The 22,462-nt window shown below is 44.0% G+C and overlaps 1 protein-coding gene across 5 annotated transcripts in view; it reads right to left on the bottom strand.

Annotated features, from left to right (window-relative positions):
- Positions 1-14,168, bottom strand: part of NUMB (NUMB endocytic adaptor protein) — a 124,552-nt gene extending 110,384 nt beyond the window's left edge. For 3 of the 5 annotated variants that reach the window (XM_075927268.1, XM_006128599.4, XM_006128597.4), the window contains exons 1-2: positions 14,041-14,168; positions 3,551-3,631 (exon numbers count right to left, since the gene is read on the bottom strand). The gene's annotated coding sequence lies outside the window, so the exon portion shown is untranslated. The remainder of the gene's footprint in view (positions 1-3,550; positions 3,632-14,040) is intronic. The other 2 variants (XM_075927270.1, XM_075927269.1) reach the window with 2 other exon arrangements.
- Between the last annotated feature and the right edge of the window lie 8,294 nt (positions 14,169-22,462).

The following is a 22,462-nucleotide window of genomic DNA, read 5'->3' as shown; positions in this document are numbered from 1 at the left end:
TAATTACTTCAATACTCTCAAATATTGTTTGATGCTTCTGAAGCTCCAGATTCAAGGAAGCAGGTTTTGGTAAAAACTCCTTGAAAAGCCACACACAACCAAGTACTTTTGGATCTTGTAGTTTTGGGGGCAGTTCCAGTGAAACTATATTCAAAACCTCAATGTACCTCAGCGTCTCTGTACAACAGCATTAAAACTAAGCCATTAGACTGGGTTATAATTCAGCACCACCTTATAAGTGTCGCAGCCCATTCTGCACAGTGTTGCAAATCTCCCTTTATTGACAATGCTTGCTTTGACAGCATTAATGCACTTTCCACTGCAGATGCCACCTCATTCATAATTGTCACTGAAGCTTTGATGACAAGTACTTTTTAGTGTGCAAAACAGTAAAATAAAAAAAGTTTTAGCATTCTTGGAAGCAGTTCAGCACCCCTACTCATGCACCGTGCAAAACCATTGCCCCATCACCTGTCAAGCTGCACAGATTGTCAGAATTCCAGCACTTTCACCCTCACCTAAATACACTGAAAAATGAGTTTGCCAGTCAGCTGAATCTCAGTTATAGGGTGACAAAACACCTTCACCATTGTTTTTGTGAAGCATGAGGTAGCAGGGAGCTCCCCAGGAGTGGGGCTAAGAGCACACTGGTTGCTGGCCCTGACCCAGGGGACTATTGAATACTCATGTAACCACTAAAATTTGATGCAGTTACGCAATTATTCAATTACAGTGAATTACAATTATTCAATTACAATTATTCAACTAACATTCCTCCTAGTGACATCAAGGCTCTCATTAAAAGTACACAATCTGACTTCTTCAGCTATTTCATTTTGTAGAGAATTCCCCAGATCTTTTGTGCTCCCTCTAATGTGTTACTCATCTCTCTACAAGCATATTTTTTGGCTGTATGACCAGAACAATTTTATTCACCAGTTCTTCACCAGCATGGTTTCCTTGCTTTCCCCCAAAGTAGTACAACTTTAAAAGTAACCACCTGTATCTGATCTGCTTTACTCAAAACAGCCATCATAGTCTTTTGAATTCTGATTCTGCACCATTTAACAGCCCGTGCAACTCACACTTGCAATTCTATTTAGCGTCCCCTACATGAACACTAGGATGTTGCATTGCATAAATTTTAATTTGATTAATTTCTCTTGCAAAGAGTGAGCACTACAAATTGTGATTCTAAAGCCATCCCGTTCAGTTTCTGAACAAGAACCTGATTTCCCCCTGGTCCTGAAATGTTTGTTTTGATTGTTTCCATGTTCTGCTTTTCTTAGCAGCTGGTGACTCCTCCAGAACAGTCTCTGTATCCCATTCAGGGTCATTGTCTGACACTGATTTTTTGCAAACACTTTGATACACATTAATATTATCTCAGCCTACCCAAACATCATGCAGTGAACTTGCCAATGATGATTCTGGCCAGCAGCTGCCTATGGAGCTAAAGTAGCATGAGAAGTAAACATTGATTAGGTGATGAATATGCTTGTGACTTGAAAGAAAGCCATGCCTATGTAGTCCAGCTCTGCCTGCATCCTACTGTAATATACAGTAAGGAACAAGCAAACATTATGATTTATGGCATTTTTTTAGGGAACTTTAATACTTAACATGATTGATTTTTGGAGCACTTTGGTGGCACTGGTGGCCACTCAAAAAAAATCTACTGGCATCCACATTTGACAAAATGTGGCTAGTGGTCTAATGGGTAGACCATATAAGAGGTTTGCCAGTCTTTTACCACCTTTGTACTAATAAGCCTGGTCCTTTCACTTCAAGCAAAAGATAATACAGGCATTTGTTACACCTGCATGGTGATTAGCCTTCATGACAATTTTCTGACTGAAAAAGGAAATTGATCTTGCTCTTTACAATAGGCTGGGTAGCCCACTTAACTTCCCTGTCTAAACAAAAGCATTGTCTACTCTACCAAAGTCCAAAAGCTAAGCATTCCAGTAGTGAGTCAGCGTGGCCTATTGCTGACTCAGAGAAGGAAACTCCCACAGAAACCCCTTGGTGGGCAGTGCCAAAAATCACTCAACTCCGCCCACAGGAAGTGAGAGCTAGGTGGTATAAGAAGGGAAGGTCCCAGCTCAGTCAGAGCCCAGCTGCCAAGCAGGGCAGAGGCTCTTCCCAGTGCTCCGCTGTGCTGCATTCTGGTGAATGACTGGGTCGGGCTGCCACCAGGCCGAGCCCAGGCCTAGCCTGCCCCGGCCGCTGCTGGACCTAGATCCCAGAACACTGGTGGAGGCTGCCACCTGGGCCCACCGATCTGCCAGGACCCTGCCAAATGGGCCGGACCGCCTGAACCCCTGCCTACTCTGGATCCCGAGCTGATGGACACCCTGCTGACACCCCCATTTCTAGCTGACGAGGAGAGGCAGTCAATCGAGACAGGCCCACAGGGTGAGCAGCCCAGGGACAGCTGATCCTGGGATGGCTGAAGAAATGGAGATCGGGTGGGCAGCACACTGCAGCTCAGACCCCACTGACCCACCAACCCAGATGGCACATTAGGGCCTGGAGCCCCGCTGGTCCAGTGGCTGCCACATTGCTACTGTCAGGGCCCTGGGCTGGGACGCAGTGGAGTAGGGAGGGCTCGCGTCCCCCCAGCATCCCTTCCCCTAGGTAGCAGATTTCCCTGTGGGGCAAAACCATTGCGCTTGTCAGCTCTCCACCAGCAAGGATTACTGACCCTTGGCTTGGCCTGTGAACAGGCCTGCGCCGAGGAACCACCCTTACTGTTTCCCTGTGTGGTTGCTCCCTTGCCCTGACTCTGGACCTGGGCTCATGAACTGTGGGGTAGTCTGCCAAACCATGGTTTAGTTGTTGATTTACTGCCTGGTCCCAAACCAGTGGGCCATTAGAACTGCTAATTAGCAGCCACACAGCCACTGAGGCTCTGGACTTGGGGCTTGCTGTAAGTCAGCATGGCCTCTCACGGCCTCAAATGGTTACAATTCCCCTCATCCCCAAAGTCTGATTCTATAAGAAAAATTATTTAAAGAAAAGCATGTACATAAATTAGACAACTTGAGCCTGTCCTCACAAAATACTGGCATCTGTATTCACTAAATACAAGTCATGTTCCAAAGATCCCTTTTATAGGTGATTCCATCAGCTGCCATTAGAGAAGAAAAGATGCTTCAGGTGTATATTCTCCAGAAGTGAAAGAGATAAGTCCACAGTTTTCTGTTAAAAAGTTACAGGAATGGCCTTTACATAGGTTACTGAAAGACCTCTAAGCAAATGACCATTTGTATGGTGCTGTTTTTCTGGGAGAAGTCCTAAAAAAAAAAAATTCAGATCTGTGTCATTCTCCTAAAGCAAAGTCTGCCATTGATCATTTTGACTCAGACCTATGATTACATGTGCTAACCAGGATTCTATATTCCATTTCACAGAGCTAAAGCAAAGATAACAATCAGGTCAAATGGGGTAGCTCTAGAACCCATGAAATAGCCAACACATTTAATAAGGCTAAGCAAAGATGGAAGAAAAGCTACATTTAATATGTTATAGACCAAAGATTTCCTACCTCTTCTGTGGACTTGAATAGCTTGGAGAGGTTTGTTAGCACAGGTACAAGTTTCTCAGTCTCACCTGGTGGTTCAAATTCCTGTGGACAGGAGACAAACAGACCCAAATAGCTCTCTGCAACCTAGAAACCACCACCCTCTTCCCCACCCCTTGGATGTTCTTCCTTCCATCACAAGTAAAATAACATTCTCCTCTCTTTCAGAAGGAGAGAAATTATGTTTTCGTATGTCCATAGCAAGACCAACCAAGAGACAAAAAATGGCCTTATGGCTAAGGCAAACACTCAAGAGCTCCAGCTTTAATGCCTGGTTCTCTTACAGACAGTGTAACCTTGGCCAAGTCTCTTACTCTCTGCACACAGCTTAACCACCTGTAAAACTGAGAACATTTTAGTTCACAGGGATTTGGGGAGGCCCTCCCAAGTTCATGGTCATTTAAAAAAAAACCCACTATATCACATCCCAGGGTCTGTGAAACCTGGTCTTGTATTTGTTTTTAACTTATACTATACAGATTTCACAGGGGGAAGACTAGTATTTCTCAAACTGAGTCCTGACACAAAAGGAAGTTCAGGGAGGGTGTCATGGTATTACTACCCTTAGTTCTGCATTGTCCTCAGAGCTGGGTGGCTGGAGAGCAGCAGTTGTTGGCCAGGTGCCCAACTCTGAAGGTGATATACTACCAGAAGCAATGGAAAAATAAGGGTGACAAATGGCACTGTACCATGCCATCCTTACTTCAGCACTGCTAGGACCGTTGACCAATAAGCAATTGCTTATCAGTTGAACAGTTAGCTGTTTAACGCTAACATCCCTATTACAGACTGAGTTATCGTGGGGCTTCCTAGTGGGAGGGGGTGCACCCTAAGAAAGTTATTTATTCAGGACTCCAAGTACACTCAACTAAAAAAAAGCAGCATACTTCTCCACTTTTTTAAATAGAAATGTTTGATACATACACCTGGTTTAATATACGAGTAGTCATATTCATTCACTCAACTTACTAAATTACTAGAAATAGAAACATGTCCTAGAGAGGAGCTATGGGGAGGCCATGCCTGCAGCTGGTCAACAAACAAAATATGTGTCAGCCCACCAGCCAATTACTCTGATGAGCTGCATACCAAAGGTTGCCAACCCCTAAACTAAAGCAAGGGGAAAGGACTCCAGGAGAGATGGCAGTATTTTAAAGAAGCAGTATTAAAGGCACAGGAAGAAACCATCCCGACGTGCAGCAAGAAAAGCAAATATGATAGGTGACCAGATTGGCTTACCGGGGAAATCCTTGGTGAGCTTAAAACACAAAAAGGAAGCTTACAAGTGGAAACTTGGACAGATGACTAGGGAGGAGTATGAGTATATTGCTCGAGAATGCAGGGGAGTTAATTGGAATTGCATCTAGCAAGAGACGTGAAGGGTAACAAGAAAGGTTTCTACAGGCATGTTAGCAATAAGAGGGTGATCAGAGAGGGTGTGGGGTCCTTACTGGATGAGGGAGGTAACCTAGTGACATGATGTGGGAAAAGCTGAAATATTCAATGCTTTCTTTGCCTCTGTCTTCACAGACAAGGTCAGCTCCCAGATTAATGCACTAGGCAATGCAGTATGGGAAACAGGTAGATAGCCCTTGGTGGGGAAAGAACAAGTTAGGAACTATTTAGAAAAGCTAAACACACAAATCCACAGGTCCAGATTTAATGCATCTGAGGGTACTGAAGGAGTTGGCAAATGTCATTGCAGAACCCTTGGTCATTATCTTTAAAAACTCGTGGAGACTGGGAGAGATCCCGGATGATTGGAAAAAGACAAATGTAGTGCACATCTTTTAAAAAGGGAAGGAGGACAATCCAGGGAACTACAGACCACTCAGCCTTACCTCAGTCCCTGGAAAAATCCATGGAGGGGATCCTCAAGGAATCAATTTTGAAGCACTTGGAAGAGGGGAAGTGATCAGGAATAGTCAACATAGATTCACTAAGACCAAGTCATGCCTGACCAGTATGATTAGCTTCTATGATGAGGTAACTGGCTCTGTGAATATGGGAAAGTCAGCGGATGTGATATACCTTGACTTTAGCAAAGCTTTTGATACGGTCTCCCACAATATTCTTACCAAGAAGTGAAGGGAGTATGGATTGGATAAATGGACTGTAAGATGGATAGAAAGCTGGCCAGACTGTTGGGCCCAACAGGTAGTGATCAACGGCTCAATGTCAGGTTGGCAGTTGGTTTCTAGTGGAGTGCCCTAAGGATTGGTTCTAGGACCAGTTTTGTTCAATATCTTTATTAATGACCTGGATGAGGGGATGGTTTGCACCTTCAGCTATTTTGCAGATGACACTAAGCTAAGGGGAGAGGTAGATACTCTGGACCCTATCCCTGCCCTCCAGTGTGACCTAGACAGATTAGAGGATTGGGATGCAAGAAATCTGATGAGGTTCAACACGGACAAGTGTAGAGTCCTGCACTTGGGACGGAAGAATCCCAAGCATTGTTACAGGCTGGGGACCGACTGGCTAAGTTGCAGTTCTGCAGAAAAGGACCTGGGGATTACAGTGGATGAGAAGCTGGATGTGAGTCAACAGTGTGCCCTTGTAGCCAAGAAGGCTAATGGCATAGTAGGTTGCATTAGGAGGAGCACTGGCAGCAAATCTAGAGAAGTGATTATTCCCCTTTATTTGGCTCTGGTGAGGCCACATCTGGAGTACTGTGTTCAGTTCTCCCCCCCCCCCCCCACTATAAAAAGGATGTGGACGCATTGGAGAGGATCCACCAGAGGGCAACCAAAATGATTAGGGGGCTGGAGCACATGACCTATGAGGAGAGACTGAGGGATTTGGGTTGTTTAATCTGCAGAAGAGAAGAATGAGGGGGGATTTAATAGCAGCCTTCACCTTCCTGTAGAGAGGTTCCAAAGAACATGAAGACAGTAGTGATGAATGGCAGAGCAAGGAGCAATGGTCTCAAGTTACAGTGGGGGAGGTCTAGGTTGGATATTAGGAAAAAGTTATTTCACTAGGAGGGTGGTGAAGTACTGGAATGGGCTACCTAGGGAGTGGTGGAATCTCCATCCCTAGAGATTAAGTCTCGGCTTGACAAAGCCCTGGCTGGGTTGGTCTTGCCTTGGGAAGGGGGCTGGACTTGATGACCTCCTGAGGTCTCTTCCAGCTCTATGACCACCAGCACAGTAGGAAAAAAATAAATTTCAATAAGTACTTAAACACTTGCTATAACAGTAAAAAGGCAATGCTGCAGTTAACTTCCTTCAAATCAGTATTTTTGATCCAGTCATGTACATTCTATTCATATACAGAGGCTCATGAATTACACAAACAAAGCTCATAAATCATTAGTCATTACAGTACCCTATGGAATCCTGGTTTGGGTTCATTATTGGACTCTACACTCATCCCTCAATGTCTGATTGTCACCTGCATAACACAAAGACACAAGTTTCTGTATACGTTTTGATACAAGAAATAATCTAAACAGAATTCTAATCCAAAATGCTAGGTCAAGATCATACTCCCATACTATACAAAGTAAATTCTCTCTAAAGTACTTAACCCTATAACATATTAAGCCTTACCGATGTTTAGTAAAGGCATTTGTCACATCTCACAAATGAAAAACCGATAACAGAACATCTAATTTGTCTTGCAAATTAGACAAAATGTGTCAACTCTAAAAAAGGAAACCTACATGTCTACCCTCATGTAATAACAAACCAAAGTTATTGTAGGCTAGTTGATCTAATTTTAACTAATTGAATAGTCAATAGGATTGCCATCAACTAGTGGATAGGGCACTTCTGTTTTGAAATATAGCAAGAGCCACCCAGCTGTTGCTACATTTCAAAGGCAAAAGTGCCCTGCTGTATTCTGCCTTTGAAATGTACAAGAGCCCTAGCAGGGAACTTTGTGCATTTCAAAGGTGGAATGCCACCAAAGACCCTCTGTCCCCTCCCACGGAGCTGGACCAGGGGAGAAATCGCTTTTTAAGCCAGCTCTCCTCAGCACCCTCAGAGTGAGGGGAGGGAGCAACTAGTCGACTAGTGTGTCGACTGATACATTTTTGCTTATCAATAGTCCACTAATCAATTAGTCACTTACATTCATAAGATATTGCCCATCAAACTAGTTCACAAAGATTTTAAATCAAAATTGAGTGTGCAAACCACATATCCAACCTCCTCCCCCTCACAAAAATACCTTGAGAAATACTCAACTCTACAGCCATAAAACTACAGAAATCAGTACAATTCTTTTTCCTTATACAACCATGACTGCTATATGAATCAGCTGATTTAGTGATTTTCCACAGAAAATAGATCAGCTCTAAGGAAAGAAGGGAAGGGGAGTGGAGTGTAGCAAAGAGTCAATATAGCAACCTGACCTCAGGAAATTGCTTCTTATTTGGCAAGCCACGTGCTTCACTTAAGTATTCCTAAGTATTCCAATGATACAGAGTTCCAAGATCAGAAGAGTCCAAAATAAAAGTTACAAAAACTAAACAATTAAGAGGGACTTTTCAATATCTTAAAGAAAAGTTACCATTATGAATACAATAGGTACAGAAGTAAAACATTAAAGTATTCTTGAGCTCATGTGTCTATTGCCAAACAAAAAAAAGAGAACCAACTAATCAATTGTGCAATAAAAATGCTATTTTGTACCATTCCTCAGTAGAGGGAAGAGAGGAAGTTCATAAGCCTGTACACAAAATTATTCTTCTGAAATGGAAGAATGACTTTACAGACAGACTATCCTCACTGTGACCTAAGGTGAATAACTCAAAGAAATTCACTTAGCATCTAGGAGCATGTCTTCACTATGGGCTGGATCAACAGGCAGCAATGGATCAGATGCACTAAATTGACTACCAAGCCTTCTCCCGTCAACTCTAGTACTCCACCAAAACAAAAACAGTAAGTAGAGGTGCGGGGGGGAGGGGGTGCGTGGCGCCACGCTCAGTATAACCGTGAGGTTACCCTATATGTACATTTTCAAATCCCTATCATCTATCATGGAAACAAAGCTAACTTGATCAACAAATATAGCACCTTTAAAACTGCTAAACTAATCTTTTTTTAAGAAGCATCATTTCTCTGCCACTACCCCCAATCTACATTTAATTTGCTTTGATCAGGGAAAGTTGTTGAGGTCAGAATTAGCTGGTGTGCTTCTGGCCCAGTCCATCAATATAGAATATCTGCTTGATTAGAAACCACAAGTGTCATAGATTTGCAGCTGGCACTGAAACCCAAGAAATCTGGATATTATACAAAAACCGCTCCATTTAACAGATTCTCTTGGCATACAGACCAATACAGATTGTGAGCAGAGAAGGGCTGTGTTTAGGACCTAACAAACCAAAAATCCCCAGTTTAATTCTTCAAGAAAAGGTATGCTAGCCAGAAATAGTTCTGAGAAGTTGTATATCTTTTTGTAGATAAGCAATTTTAAATCTGAGCCTAAAAAACTTCAGATTACCAGATGATATCAAGACTGTTGAATCTGGCCTTGAAGTTAGACCCAAAATAGTTTTCCAGGAATGTCCTAAATTCAATACTCCCAAACAGTAGTTCTCAATCTTTACAGATAACTGTACCCCTTTCAGGACACTGCTTTGTCTTTCATACCCCAAGTTCCAATACTCTAATGATACTGAGTTTAGTTAAAAACTAGTTGCCTACAAAAAAAAAAATCAGACATCAAAATACAGAAGCATCAACACGCCAACTGAAATTGATTAGTTTTTCATTTTTGCCATGAAAATAAATCAATTGGAATATAAATACTATACTTAACTTTTCAATGTATAGTATACAGAATAGTATAAACAAGTCACTGCATAAAATTTTAAAAACAGTTTCTTGCCATTTCAACCAGAAAGGACATTGTCTCAACGACTTACTCACCTGCATCCTGCTTCAAAGACCTTTCAAATCTGCACTTGAAAGGGAATCCTCTGAACTTTGGTTCTGAAATGTGATTTGTCCTTTTCATATGTGTTCATTTTTTTTAAATTGTATCCTTTGGTATATATGGTTGTGACTATTTTCTTCCACTATTTGATCTGAGGAAGTGGGTCTGGCCCACGAAAGCTCATCATCTAATAAACCATCTTGTTAGTCTTTAAAGTGCTACATAGTCCTGTATTTTGCTTCAGCTACACCAGACTAACACGGCTACATTTCTATCACAAAATTTTAGTTTGTACTGACTTCACTAGTATTTCTTGCATAGCCTGTTGCAAAATTAGGCAAGTATCTAGATAAACTGATGTACCCCTGAAGACCTCTGCATACTCCCAGTTGAGAACCACTGCTCTAGAGTAACTATGAAAGGGAATTTAAGTGGAGGTTGCAAATGCCACAATCAGTTGTTGGGGTAGAGCATTTGTCCTTCCCCCATAGGAACTGCTTCCTTAGACAATTTGAGTCTCAATGATCCATAATAATGGGCCTGAAGGCAAGATGGACTGGATGTAACTCATTGCCCAGAAACAGGTTTATGTAGACAAGATAACTCCAAGACATCAGAATTCTCCAGTGTGTTTGCATATTAAGGATAAAAGCTGACCAGCACATGAATACAAAAGAAAAAAGATGCAGAGCTTTTCCCAGATTGTTGACAGGTTTTCATGGACTTCAAGGTCTGCCAAACAAGGAGCACATCAAACAATATGCTGTGAAATTCCTGTAAAGTTACAAGCTTCTTCAGATAGTATGAAATGCCAGACAACCTTTAGAAACTCCAAGTGTTAGCAGCTTATCAGAACAAACTCTGAATCAATTCAAGTACATAGGACTGTGTCTTCTGCTGAACACCAAAGAAAAATCAGAAGTTAAAACTGCTGTCTCTACTGCAACAAAAAGGACTGGTAGAAGTTTCAGCCCTTGAGTGGTACAGGATATACTGCAAAATTAGTTGGATTGGTCTTGTCTTCACCCAACATTAGCTAGCAAATTTTAAGATCTTATCAAAAGAAGCAATTACAGTTTTAATGTTAAAGTGTCACGGTAAACCCTAAAATTTACCTACATAAGCCAACACAAATACTGATTTTTCCTAGTGTGCACAGGGCTGTTGCATGTCAGGGGCAAAGGTAATGCCCAAGGACAATTTACAAAATGTAAATGGGTAGAACAGAATATTTTTAAAGGGGCAGGAGACTACATTAAGACTGTTTACATTAGGAAAGTACTGGTTTTCCAATACTGGAAATGAAATTAGAACTGTATGCAGGTTTCATGATCTTACATACCATTTACCAGTGTTGCCAAATCTTGTAGTTCTATCACAAGACTCTGAATACTGATTCTTTTTAAAGCCCTAACTCCACAATGCAAGTGATTATACAAGTATTTCAGCTTTCGTTTAAAAAAAAATTCTAGCCCCAGAGTTGTGAAGAACCTCCTAAAACATTACTTGAGAGAATCTTAAAGACTCAGAAACCAGAAGGCAAATCAACATTTGTCATTTCAGTTTTAGGATTTTTTAGGGACCAGATGAGTCACTTGAATGCCTGGAGTTGGCAACCACTGCCATAGTACCATGAAAAGCTTTTTATGACAATGGCAAAAAGATATTTGAAAGCTATTACTAGGAAACAATTACACAGTTTCTAGGTCAGAAACACCTTCTTTTACACAAATTTAACTTAGAAGGGATGAGAAAGAAAAATACAGAGTAAGGATCAAACTATCATGCTACCAAAAACAGAAACAACAAAAACGATGGACTTTGCAGGACAGGCTGGCGACCCAAATGCAAGAGAAACCAAAACTCTGGGTTTATAGTAAGAATGTTAAGGACTAGTCGAGTCAACTAGTTGCTTCTCTCCCCTCCCCACCCCGCCTCTATTAGATAGTGGCAGTAAAGGGTGGGGAAAGAGGGTGTACTTCAAGCAGCAACGGCACATGGAGACCAGGACCCCAGGCTCCATGCAGCACTGCCGCTTTGAAATGCCGCAGCAGCACCACATGGAGCTGACCCCAGACTCTGTGTGGTGCTGCTCCTTTGAAACACCACAGTGGTGTTTCAAAGGGGCAGAGCTGCACAGAACCCAGGATCAACTGTGTAGCGCTGCCCCTTTGAAACACCACTGAGGTGTTTCAAAAGGGGCAGCTCCGCCCTATCAACTAATTCAATAGTTGATGCAAAAATGCATTGACTCTTCAGTTAGTGAATTACACTGTACTTAATGTCCTTAGTTTGTAGTCAGGTGGCCAGCTTCTGCTGCAGTATCCAGAAAGCTATTTTTAGAGCCCCAGCTCAAATAGAGAAAGTTCATGGCTTGTCTCTGCTACCATGTCCACACTGAGCTAGACTGCTAAATATACCAAACAGAGCTAGTGAATGTCTGTGAACCCAGGCAAGAAGGCATACTCCCAGCAACAATATAGATATACAACAACAAGTTAGGGTTAGGTTGACCTAACTGCATCATATAATGATTGTGGATAATTTCACATCCAAGTGTTATAGCTAGGTCAGCTTAAGTTTTAGGTATCGACCAGGCCTCAGAAATAAAATAATGGGAAAAGTGTATTTTGTTCAGCAACTGCCAACATGAACAGGGTTGTGTGCTTGATGCTAAATACATTTCTTACCTAAATACTTGAAAACACATTCTTTGTAATGTGATCTTTGAGTTGTTACAGCATTGTGCTGCAAATCAGAATTTTCAATGAGGCTTAAACCCACTATTTTATTCAATTATAGATTAATTAAGTTAATTGTAGGAAGAGATAAGCAAAACTGTTTAAGGATAATCAGCAAGGATGATTGATCTCACATCCTTAATTCAATTTATGTTTAAAATCTGTTCACATTTGATATTCAAATACTTTGAGAGTTTCCACAGAGAATAGCCAAAAAATGAAGAAATGGAAAATCTGTATTGATGAGTGGGAAAAGTAACAAAATGCTGATTTTCTCTGGTAAGTCTGTTAACCCATTTACGTTTACACTTTATTCTACAAGCATTACCCAGAGCAATGCTGTAGCTGTATTGTATGAACTTGCCCATAATCATCATAGACAGAGTTATAGTGGCAGACACATACAGATGGGAAGACCACCAAACATGTAAGCTAATATTTGTAATAATAAGATAGTTAAAAGTGACAACAATTTGCTACAGTGGATGCCTGATTCAGCCTTAGAAATCATAACACACATTAAACAGAAGAAATAGAACCAGAAGCCCCCTTACAAGTTTCATGAATGATCAGGTTACATAAATCTCAAGGGTTAGCAGAGTTTTAGAGGAGAGCTACAAAAATGTCAACCTTTGCTTTCCTTCAACACTGTTCACGTTCACTACCAATACCAATTCATTCTAAACCAAGCCTTCATTTAAATTAAATTTCCCAGACCTTACCTCAGGAAATGATGTTTATTTCAGAGTACTTAAAAAAAAAAAAACACAAAACATTGTGCACCTAATTCTCCTGCATTTTGCATGAAAAAAAGCCACTCTGTACTTGCCTCTGCACTATACTGCAGCCTATTACATGAACGTAAACAGGTAGGGGGGGGGGAATTAATTATGAGCTCAAGAACAATGCTCTCCCTAACAGGAGAACACACATTTTGAAATTAGTCAGTTTTACATTATCTCAGACAATTTTACAAAGCTCTCACTATAGGTGTTTAAAAGGTTCTCTCTCATATTTAACCCCGCATACACCTACCTCACTTCTTACATCCACAACCACAACACGAGGAAAGGGGAGGGCGAAAAATGAAGACCAACATAATCCTCTCCAGTCAAGTACTTGCCTTCTCTCTCCCACGTACTCTAGACCTCAAGAGTCCCAAGTCCAGAACCATTTCACGCATACACCACAAATGGATTGCAGGGCATAAAGCTTGCACCCTAAGAAGCGCCTCCCCCCACCCAGTAATCTTGTTGGAAAAGCCCCTTCACAAAGCCTAGAGGGGAGCAGAACCCAAGGCCTAGAAGAAAGCCAAGTCCCAGGCAACCCCAGGAGAGTGAATCAGGAAGTTGAAGCGCTCCCAACTGGGTAACTCTCTAAGAAGATGGGCTTGGTGCCTACGGCTCGGCGTCCGTCTCCCAATCCCTCCACCCGTCCCGTCCCCAAGGGGCTCAACGCCCCCCCCCTTCCTGAGCACTCTCGTTCCCTCCCACCCCCCTTCCAGAGCCTCACCCCCCCCCCCGAGGATCAAGGCGCCCCTGCTCTAGAACCCGAACCCTTCTGCCCCACCCCCCAGTTTCACAAACCAACCCCGTCGCTCTCCCTCGCGAGCTCAGCCTCCCCCAGCTACTCCGGCCAACCCGCCCCGGACTCCGGCCCTTGCCCCCCCCCCCCCCGGTCCCGGGGCGCTCCTGCCTCTTCGCAGCGCTCGGGGCCTCCCTCAGGCCGCCCCCCCCGCGTCTCACCTCCCCCGCCTTTGAGGTCCGGCCCCCGCCCGCTTCCATCCCGGACCCCCCGTTTCTCAGGCCCTGCTGCTCTCACCTGCTGCCCGCAGCCGCCTCCCTTCAGCGCCGCCTCGCCTCGGCCGCCGGTCGCCACCAAGCAGCGCCGCCACCTCCTCCCGCCCCTAACAACAGCTCCCGCCCCTTTTCTCTCCGCCGCGCCCATCCTCACATCCCATTGGCCGTCCGCGTGACAAATACTGACTGTGATTGGGGGGTAAAAACGGCTGTCAGGATCTCGACCCCACCCTGCCCTCCGTTTTTTTATTCACTTCAGCGGTTTGGAACACGCCCACTCCTCTTCGCCTTTCTGATTGGCTTAAGCTGTTGAGGCTGAGAGTTAGGATAGGCTGATAGGAATGCCAGCTGTTGCGATACGCCTGCCTCCCTCCTCTGCAGTAGAAGTCGATGTACTACGCTGAGTTCGGTTGCACAGTGTGGGAGGGCAGGGGGGAAGGAGCAGAGAGAAAAAAAAGTACCTGGACAGAATTAACCCTGTGTGGGCTGAAGAGAATTCGCTGAAACAATTCCTCTATCCCCTTCGAGTTATGGATGCTCCTAGAGGTTTTATGTATGGTGATGTGCTTCTAGCCATTTTAATTGTGTCATTCCGGAGGGGTGGAGGTGGAGCTCTAGATAGGCTTCAGTCATTCATTGTAGGCAAGGTGAAACTATTACCACATTAAGGGTTGCAAATGTAGGAACTGACATACGGATCCATTTAATCCAAAACAATTGGCCATGTTTCTCTAAATTTTCACACTGAAATGAAACACCTTTCCACCAAAAGGGGGCTTCAGATCTGGCATTTTAAATCTCACATGCTTTTGATACCAAAATAGTTATGTTGTCAAAATTGTGTAATAAAATACAATGTATGCTGTGCAAGAAATCTAAAATTAAACCCATCACTTGCATATTACATTTCCCAGAAAATGGGTGGGAGGGGATCAGACTTTTGTTCCTTCCTCTACCACAGGCTTCCTGAATAACAGATTACATTAGTCTTGTCTTCATTTCCTTTTCTATAACATGGAAGTAATAAGACTTCTCTACCTCATAGGGGCATTATGAAATGTTTTGATAACACAATGACAAGTTCTATAGAATACAGAAACCATTAATCCAGAGGACAGATTTTGACCAGGCCTGTCTGGTCAAGCGGGAATACTACATATTCACTCCCGTGGTAGACTAATGCTTTTAATTCTGCATTTTCAAGACAGCGTTCTCTCTAGTTCCTCAACTAACTACTGTCCCTCTCTGAAATCTAGACTGAAAATTAAGCAGAAGTGATATGTGGAAATGTTTTGCATGACACACATATACACTTGGAAGGGGTATGACCAGAATATATTGTGCAGTAGCTAGTCTCACCAACTAAAATCCTTTAGGATGCTAATCCAGACAAAATATAAATCACAGCAGCCCAGAGTCTCTAACTACCCCAAAAATAGAAGTGCAAAAGGTACTTAAAGCACCTCTCCCACCCCTTTTTCCTGAAGCAACAGGGAATGAAGGCCACAAGGTCTCAAAATGAGCATCCAAAAATGAGAATTAAAATTAATGCTGTTTTATGAAAATTGTGTGCTAAATTGGTTGCTCGCTATCATACAGGAAGTCTGTCGAAGAACTGAGAAAACTGAGAACAGAACTCAGACTTCCTTGGCCCTCACTGTAGTGCCTTCTTCACCAGGGGCGGCCTGTGCCTATAGGCAAACTAGGCAGCCACCTAGGGCACCAAGTTGCATGGGGCACCAAATTCCAAACCCTGCCACTTCCATTTCCCCTTTCCTTTCCGGTGCCTTACCTAGAGCACATCTTCCGTGTGGCCAGAAGGGGGGTAAGTCCTGGGAGAGGCAGCGCTTGGGGGGGTTCCCCTGTGCCGCGGGGGGGGTCGGCCCCAGGGAAGGAGGAACGTGGGGAGGTTTCCCCTGGGCCACAGGAGGGGGGAAGTCGTCCCCGAGGAGGAGGAACGTGGGGGGGGGGTTCCCCTGTGCTGTGGGGGGGGGTCAGCCCTGGGGGAGGAGGAACGCGGGGGGGTTGCCCCGTGGGGGGGGTCAGCCCAGGGGGAGGAGGAACACGGGGGTTTCCTCTGTGCCGCGGGAGGGGGGGTCATCCTGGGAGAGGCGCATGCCAGCTTCTCTCTGGGGGTGGGGATCTTGGGAGGAGGCGGGTGCAGGGGACTCTCTCCCCTGACTGGCACCCTGTTCCCTCTCCCCGGCCCCTAGCCCCTGAACTCCATCCCCCGGCCCCTGGCCCCAGAACTCCATCCCCAGCCCCTCGGCCACCAGCCCCAGAATTCCATCCTCAGCCCCCTGGCCCTTCGGTCACCAGCCACAGAACTCCATCCCCAGCCCTCTGGCTCCCAGCCCCAGAAGTCCAACTCCATCCCCAACCCCCTGGCTCCTCGGTCACCAGCCACAGAACTCCATCCCCAGCCTCCAGCCACAGAACTCCATCCCCAAGCCCTGGCCCCCAGCCCCCAACCCCCTCGGCCCCCAGCCACAGAACTCCATTCCCAGCCTCCCCTCCCCAGCACAGAACCAAAACCCTCAGTCGATATCTGCCCTTGGGGTTGGGGGAGGGGGAAGCACCGATTGCATGGTTCTCCTAGGGCGCCAGTTGCTGGCAGCTAGTCTAGGGCCGCCCCTGTTCTTCACAAAATCATTATTTCTTAAAATAGTAATACTGAAAAGAAGTCTAATATTTTCACTATCCTTTTGTTTATCACTCAGTATGGAAAGTGAAAACAAACTAGTTAGGTTCACTTCTTTTTACAGTCAGCTTCTAGTCACTTTCACAGTGCAATTCTGACACACTAACACAATAAAGCAATGGTTTGGATTCCAAGCATACGTGTTAACATATATTTTAAATGTTTCAGCTGAAATTTTTAAAAAGTAATTAAAACATATCTTTGATCTTAATTTTGTTTAAAAACCCCTCATTTTCTCAAAATATAAACCAATTCTGACTTGACACTTCACTCAAGTATGTTTAAGAAGGCTTTGGTTGAATTCCTCATCCTATTTACTGAAGCTAGACTCTGGACTCACTATCTCTGACACAGAGTTTGAGATTAAGAATTGACCTTTAACCCTGACTCCAAAGGAATATATTATCATTATGTCCAGGGGTGACTTTCACTTCTATAAGCAATGTCATGCTTACTAAATATAAACAACAAATATTGCTATCAGATGTAAAAAAAAAGTCCAAATATACACTACTGTTCTATTCAATGTATACATCTATCTATCTTGAATACAGTCCTTAGGTTTTAAATTAACTCACTGCTGCTTTTCTTGGTTCTGCTGGTGCCATCAGGTCCTGAATTGGGCTCCCCTAGGTAGTGTTTTATGTCAGAGATGGGGAAAAGAGGATGATGGAGGACGAAAGAAAGATGCCAATAAAGGAAGTATTTAATTGAACTGCTTTTTCATTCAGTGCAGTGATCTGAAAGCAAATTCCTGCAGCATGGAGCCAACTTTTATACAGAGGACTTCCACAGATGTGGCGGAAAGGAATCCACCCTCAAGTCCTCACGTTGGGAGCAAAGGTGGGAGGAGGAATGCTTACGCTTTCTAGGAGTAATCAATGACTGGTAGAGTCTGCTAAGCAGAAGATCTAAAAGCCCAAACATTATCATCCCTCATCCTGTCCCCCAAATCTCACTGCCCAGGAGAAATCCCTGCAGAACAGGATCCATGTGGCATGCGTGAGTATAGAGTAGGCACTCCTCATTCTTGCTCTTTTCTACCCAGTGGAAGTGCTTTGGTTCAATTTCATTCCAGGCAAGACCTTCCTTGGTAACAGAGGAGGAGGTAAGATTTGTTCTATGTTCCCAACCTTCTTAAAACCATTTTAACATATTGTACAAATTCCATATTCTCACCTCAGTTTTCAATTAGTGTTTTTTCAGGGATGGGATAAGGTAGTGTACTTGGCAGAGGTCTGGATTAAATGACCTCTTGAAGTCCTTCCCATCCCTGCAGTTTTATGACCCTGATTCTAAAGTGTTATTACCAAGGCAGATTAAGGTTTCATGGTGCCTTGGGCTAGAGCAAGTGGAAGGGGGCCCTCCCCATCCATTCCACTTGCAGTCTCAACCCCATTCCACCCCTTCTGCCTGTGGCTCTGCTCATGGTGCCACCAGATTCTGCACCTTCCCCTGAATCTGGGGCCCATTCCACCCACGGTCCATCCCATTCCACCATCGCCCACTGCTCTACAACCTGTTTGGTCCTTTCTGCTTCTCCACTGCAGCCCCATGACAAGAGAAGTTCTTTCCCCCGCCCCTCCCGCACACATACACGCTGCCCTAGAGTCACTGCAGAGTGAGAGCTCTCCCAGCCCTGAGGCCATGGCAGGGAACTAAAGCTCCTCCAGTCCTAGGATCCCAGCCAAGATCCATGCACTCAGACTTCCCCCCACCCACCTGGCACTCCTGCTGGAGAGTGGGTAAGGGGTGGGGAGACCCATTTTTCCAGGGCCCCCAGGCACAGCCACTAATCCACCATTTGTAACTTCATAAATCTCAAGTTGTTTAACTCTGTTATAAATGGTGTAATGGGGCAAGAACATTACACTATTTCTTACTGGAATATGCTTACCAATAAAAGTATCTGAATACCCATATAACTGTGTCCACACTAGCGGATGGGTAGGAGGAAATGTTCTACCACTTTGACTGTACTGATATAGGTCAAGTCAGTACAGTCTTGTGTGTGAGTGAGCCCTGAGAATTTTTCTAAATTTCTCACTGCTTCCCTAGCCCTAGAGCAGCTCCACTCCTGTTAGCAAAAGTGAAAGCATTGTGTAAGCAAGGTGCAGGTATTTTCACCAGCTTGACATCAAACTGTGCTGTGAGCAAATCTAGATGACTTGGTGGTTAACTTATAGGTGCTGATTCCATAGTGCTTAGCACTCACTGGCAGTCAGCTTCAGCCCCTTCCCTCCTCATGCACTCCCCAGCACCTCCTGTTCACCGGTGCTTTGCCAATCAACTTCTCCTCCTCCCTGCTAGCACCTACCGCCCGCCACCACCAGCTATTTCATGATGTTCAGGAGGCTCAGGGACAGAGGTGGAGACTTGGGGTCAGGTGGGGTCTGGGGCAGATCAGAGCTAAGAAGCAGGATTGGTATGGGGACTGGGAGGGAAGGGGTCTGGTAGGGGCAGAACTTGGAGCAGATTAGGTAGGTTGAGCACCCACTGGCATCCCATTTACACCGTTACCACTAATGGAACTGCACTGAAGCTGGAGGAATGGTGGGAAGATTTCAGAAAAAAATGTAATGCATGTAAGATCTTATAGTCCAGTGGTCATCTCAAACACAGATAATTAAAATCATATTATTTTCTGCTTAAGATATTTTCTGCTTAAGAAATGTACTTAAAGAGTGAATGACAAATGGCTGTATAGCAATAGGTCACTATTAATACAGAAGGAATTTGTATAATTCCTGTGCCCCATGACATTGCTTAAGGCATGAACAACACTTTTCTATCCCTGTCTATCCTAGGCTGCTTTTTACGTGTCCTCTGTGAGATAGGTAAAATATGATCTGAAACCTTTAACATAGTTATTGGGGAAAAAGCCTTGCCCAAATAGCTTGTCAAGAACATGATTTGTGCACATTAAAAGTCTATTGTCCTGAGACTAGATGTGGGACAGAGATGGGGGGTCAACTAGATTGTATCCCATGTCTTAATTGTGCGTACATAAAGTAATCCTATCATGTAATTACTTCTTCTAGTTTCTCTTCTCTTTCATTTTAAGATGTGGATTTCCCCCTCATGCACACTTACTCCTCCCTCCCTTGAAAAGCAAGAAGACTGGAGTCTGGGAGTCTGCAGTTTTATGTATAGACACTGGCTACAGAGACACTGCAGATGGTATCTGTTCAGTATTACCAAGCCTTGGATGGCCTGCATTCTGAGCATAAAAATAACCTTAATAAATCCCAATGAAATAGACTGCAGGATCCCACTGAGAAGGAGACATGACAACTCAACTGGAGATCTTGCTCACATCTTTTGCACAATTTCAGCTTTATCTTGTAAAGATTTTATGTATTTGCTTTTGGTAGGGGGAAAGAGAAGATGTTTAGACTTCTCTTCCATCTGGTTATTTCACAGTGGCCCTGGGCCTTTTAATTATTATTTGTATTAGTTTTTTATTTTAATCGGATTGTTCAAATTTAGGGAAAAACTTTTTTTCTCCTTGGGCTCAGTGTCCAAGAAAACCAGGATTAAAGACAACAGAGAATAAGAAAAATGTCTAAGAAGAGAGAGAGTTGTGTCTGGAGATAAGCCAATATTACTGGTAAGAGATGCTTCACTGAGTGAGTGCATTCATACAGATGGAGGGGGAGAATTACTGAATAGCTCTTGAGAAACAGGCTTTTGAATTAGCTCTTAGTCTTTTTATCTGGCTGTGGACTTTACAGGGACCACAATAAGGAGCAGATTTCACAATCCTGACCATGTCCTGACAGTGCTGACACAGCGTGTGTCATTGGATTGAATGGAAAAGATTGTCAGGGCTCTTGGTTTATGGAAACCTACTGCAAAAGGCTTGAAATGCTCTTCTTCTAGGGTGGGCATCGCTTTTGGTGCTAGAGGAAAAATGGCAGTGTAGGATGCAGGTTGCTGATGCAGCAATAACAAGAAAAAGAATGTGACTTAATCTGACTTTCTAAAAGTGACTGAATGGTATTAAGAGCTTTGACAGAAACCAAAAAGGAGGATGTGCCAAGCAATTTACTCTATAGTGAAATGAGTATGGTTTTTATGGTGTGGAAAAATAAAGCCTACTTTGGGCCTGCCAAATGCATTTCAACTTTAAAGCAGATTTGCACTTCCAGTACAAAGGGTAAAAATTAGACTGATCATCATGGGACCAATCCAGGTACCACACAACTTCCACTTCCAAAAGTTAAGGGCACTCATACATGGCAAGATCAGTCTCTCTGTGAATTAAGTATCGCATTTTAAAACTCAAGATTTCAATTCTCAGGACAGAGAGCCCCTAAATACAGTTAAAAAAAAAAAAATCTCTTTGAAGTGTCATTAATACCCCCCTGTTCAGAAGCCACTTGTGGCTTTCTAATAAGTAGTTACTCAACATGCTTTTTTGACCTCTTAAATAAAATAAAATGTAAGTGGCTCTTGGCAATGAGGCTTATATACTCATAAAACTGAAGTAACATTGTGCTAAGCTCTAATTACAATGTTTAATTAAACCTCCTGTTGCCGGTATGTATGTGCAAGCAGCTGCTGAACACTACCCATTCATTCACAGAAATTCTGTGCTTCCTCCATTTAAAAAAGCTTTAAATTACATTATTCTTTCCGTTTGCCAAATATAACAGCATATCAATGAGAGCAAGGACAGCTCTGAGTTTATGGTTCTTAGCCTCTGGTTTTAGTGTTTACAGCTCTTGTGACTTGTTCTTGCTAGGCTTCCTTTCCCTGCCTGAAATCAAAATGATCTCCCGTGCATTGAGTCATTCATAGGCTATCTGGTTGTAACCACTCTGCACTTTCTCCAGCTGCAGAGGGAGTCAAGCTGCTTGGTGAAACTCTGTAGCAGTGGATTATTTAATCCCCCTCATAGTTCTTATCTGGCACATTCCTGTTCCCACCCCAACCCTGCTGCACAACAACAAAGGGGATATTGTCATAGAAATGAGCTCCACCCCATAGAGTGACTGCAGATCTCTTTGTGCCTGAAAACACTCCGTCCTCCTGGATAGCCCTGTGCTTCGGCTGCATCTGGAGCTTTCCATGACACAGAGGAGGCAGACTTTGGTCCTCAATAATGAACCTCCATGATCGGCCTTGTGTTCCTCCTATCCAAATATTATGAAGCCAGAGTTACTCCCAATCCTCATGTGAGACGGGTTCTAGAGCAACACAAACCCATTTGAAGATATGAACGTGCACAAAGTAGGGATGTTAGCTATCAGTTAATTGAACAGTTGACTAAATACATGAATTCTTAGCAGTTAGTCGACTGTTCTGTAGTTCCCAGGGAATGGGGTCAGCAGCCAGTGTGCTCTGGCTCCACTCCCAGGGAGTCCCCTGCCAGTCCACGCTGCTGCCTATCTATCAGAGGCAGCAGCGCAGGATGCCAGGTAGGAGCCAGTCCACGAGAGGAGCCAGTTTAAATACCAGCTCCCCTCACAGACCAGCTGCCTGTTGCCCTGTGCTGCTGTCTCTGATACAAAGGCAGCAGTGCAAGGTGGCAGAAGCCCCTCCTGTCCAAGAGGAGTCTGAGCTCCCTGCAAAGAGAAGCTGCTGAGGAGGCAGTTAGGGGCTGGGGAGGCTGTCCTGAAGCAGCCTCTGTCCACCGCCATCAGAGGCTGTTTTGTGGCAGCCTTCCCTGCCCCCGCCCCTGTGCTGCTGCCTCTGTTAGAGGCAGCAGCGCAGAAGGGGGACAGGTGGCACCGTAGAG

Source organism: Pelodiscus sinensis, chromosome 4 (assembly GCF_049634645.1).
Source record: "Pelodiscus sinensis isolate JC-2024 chromosome 4, ASM4963464v1, whole genome shotgun sequence".
NCBI classification, from domain to species: domain Eukaryota; kingdom Metazoa; phylum Chordata; order Testudines; family Trionychidae; genus Pelodiscus; species Pelodiscus sinensis.
This window is presented reverse-complemented; position numbering and strand designations above follow the sequence as displayed.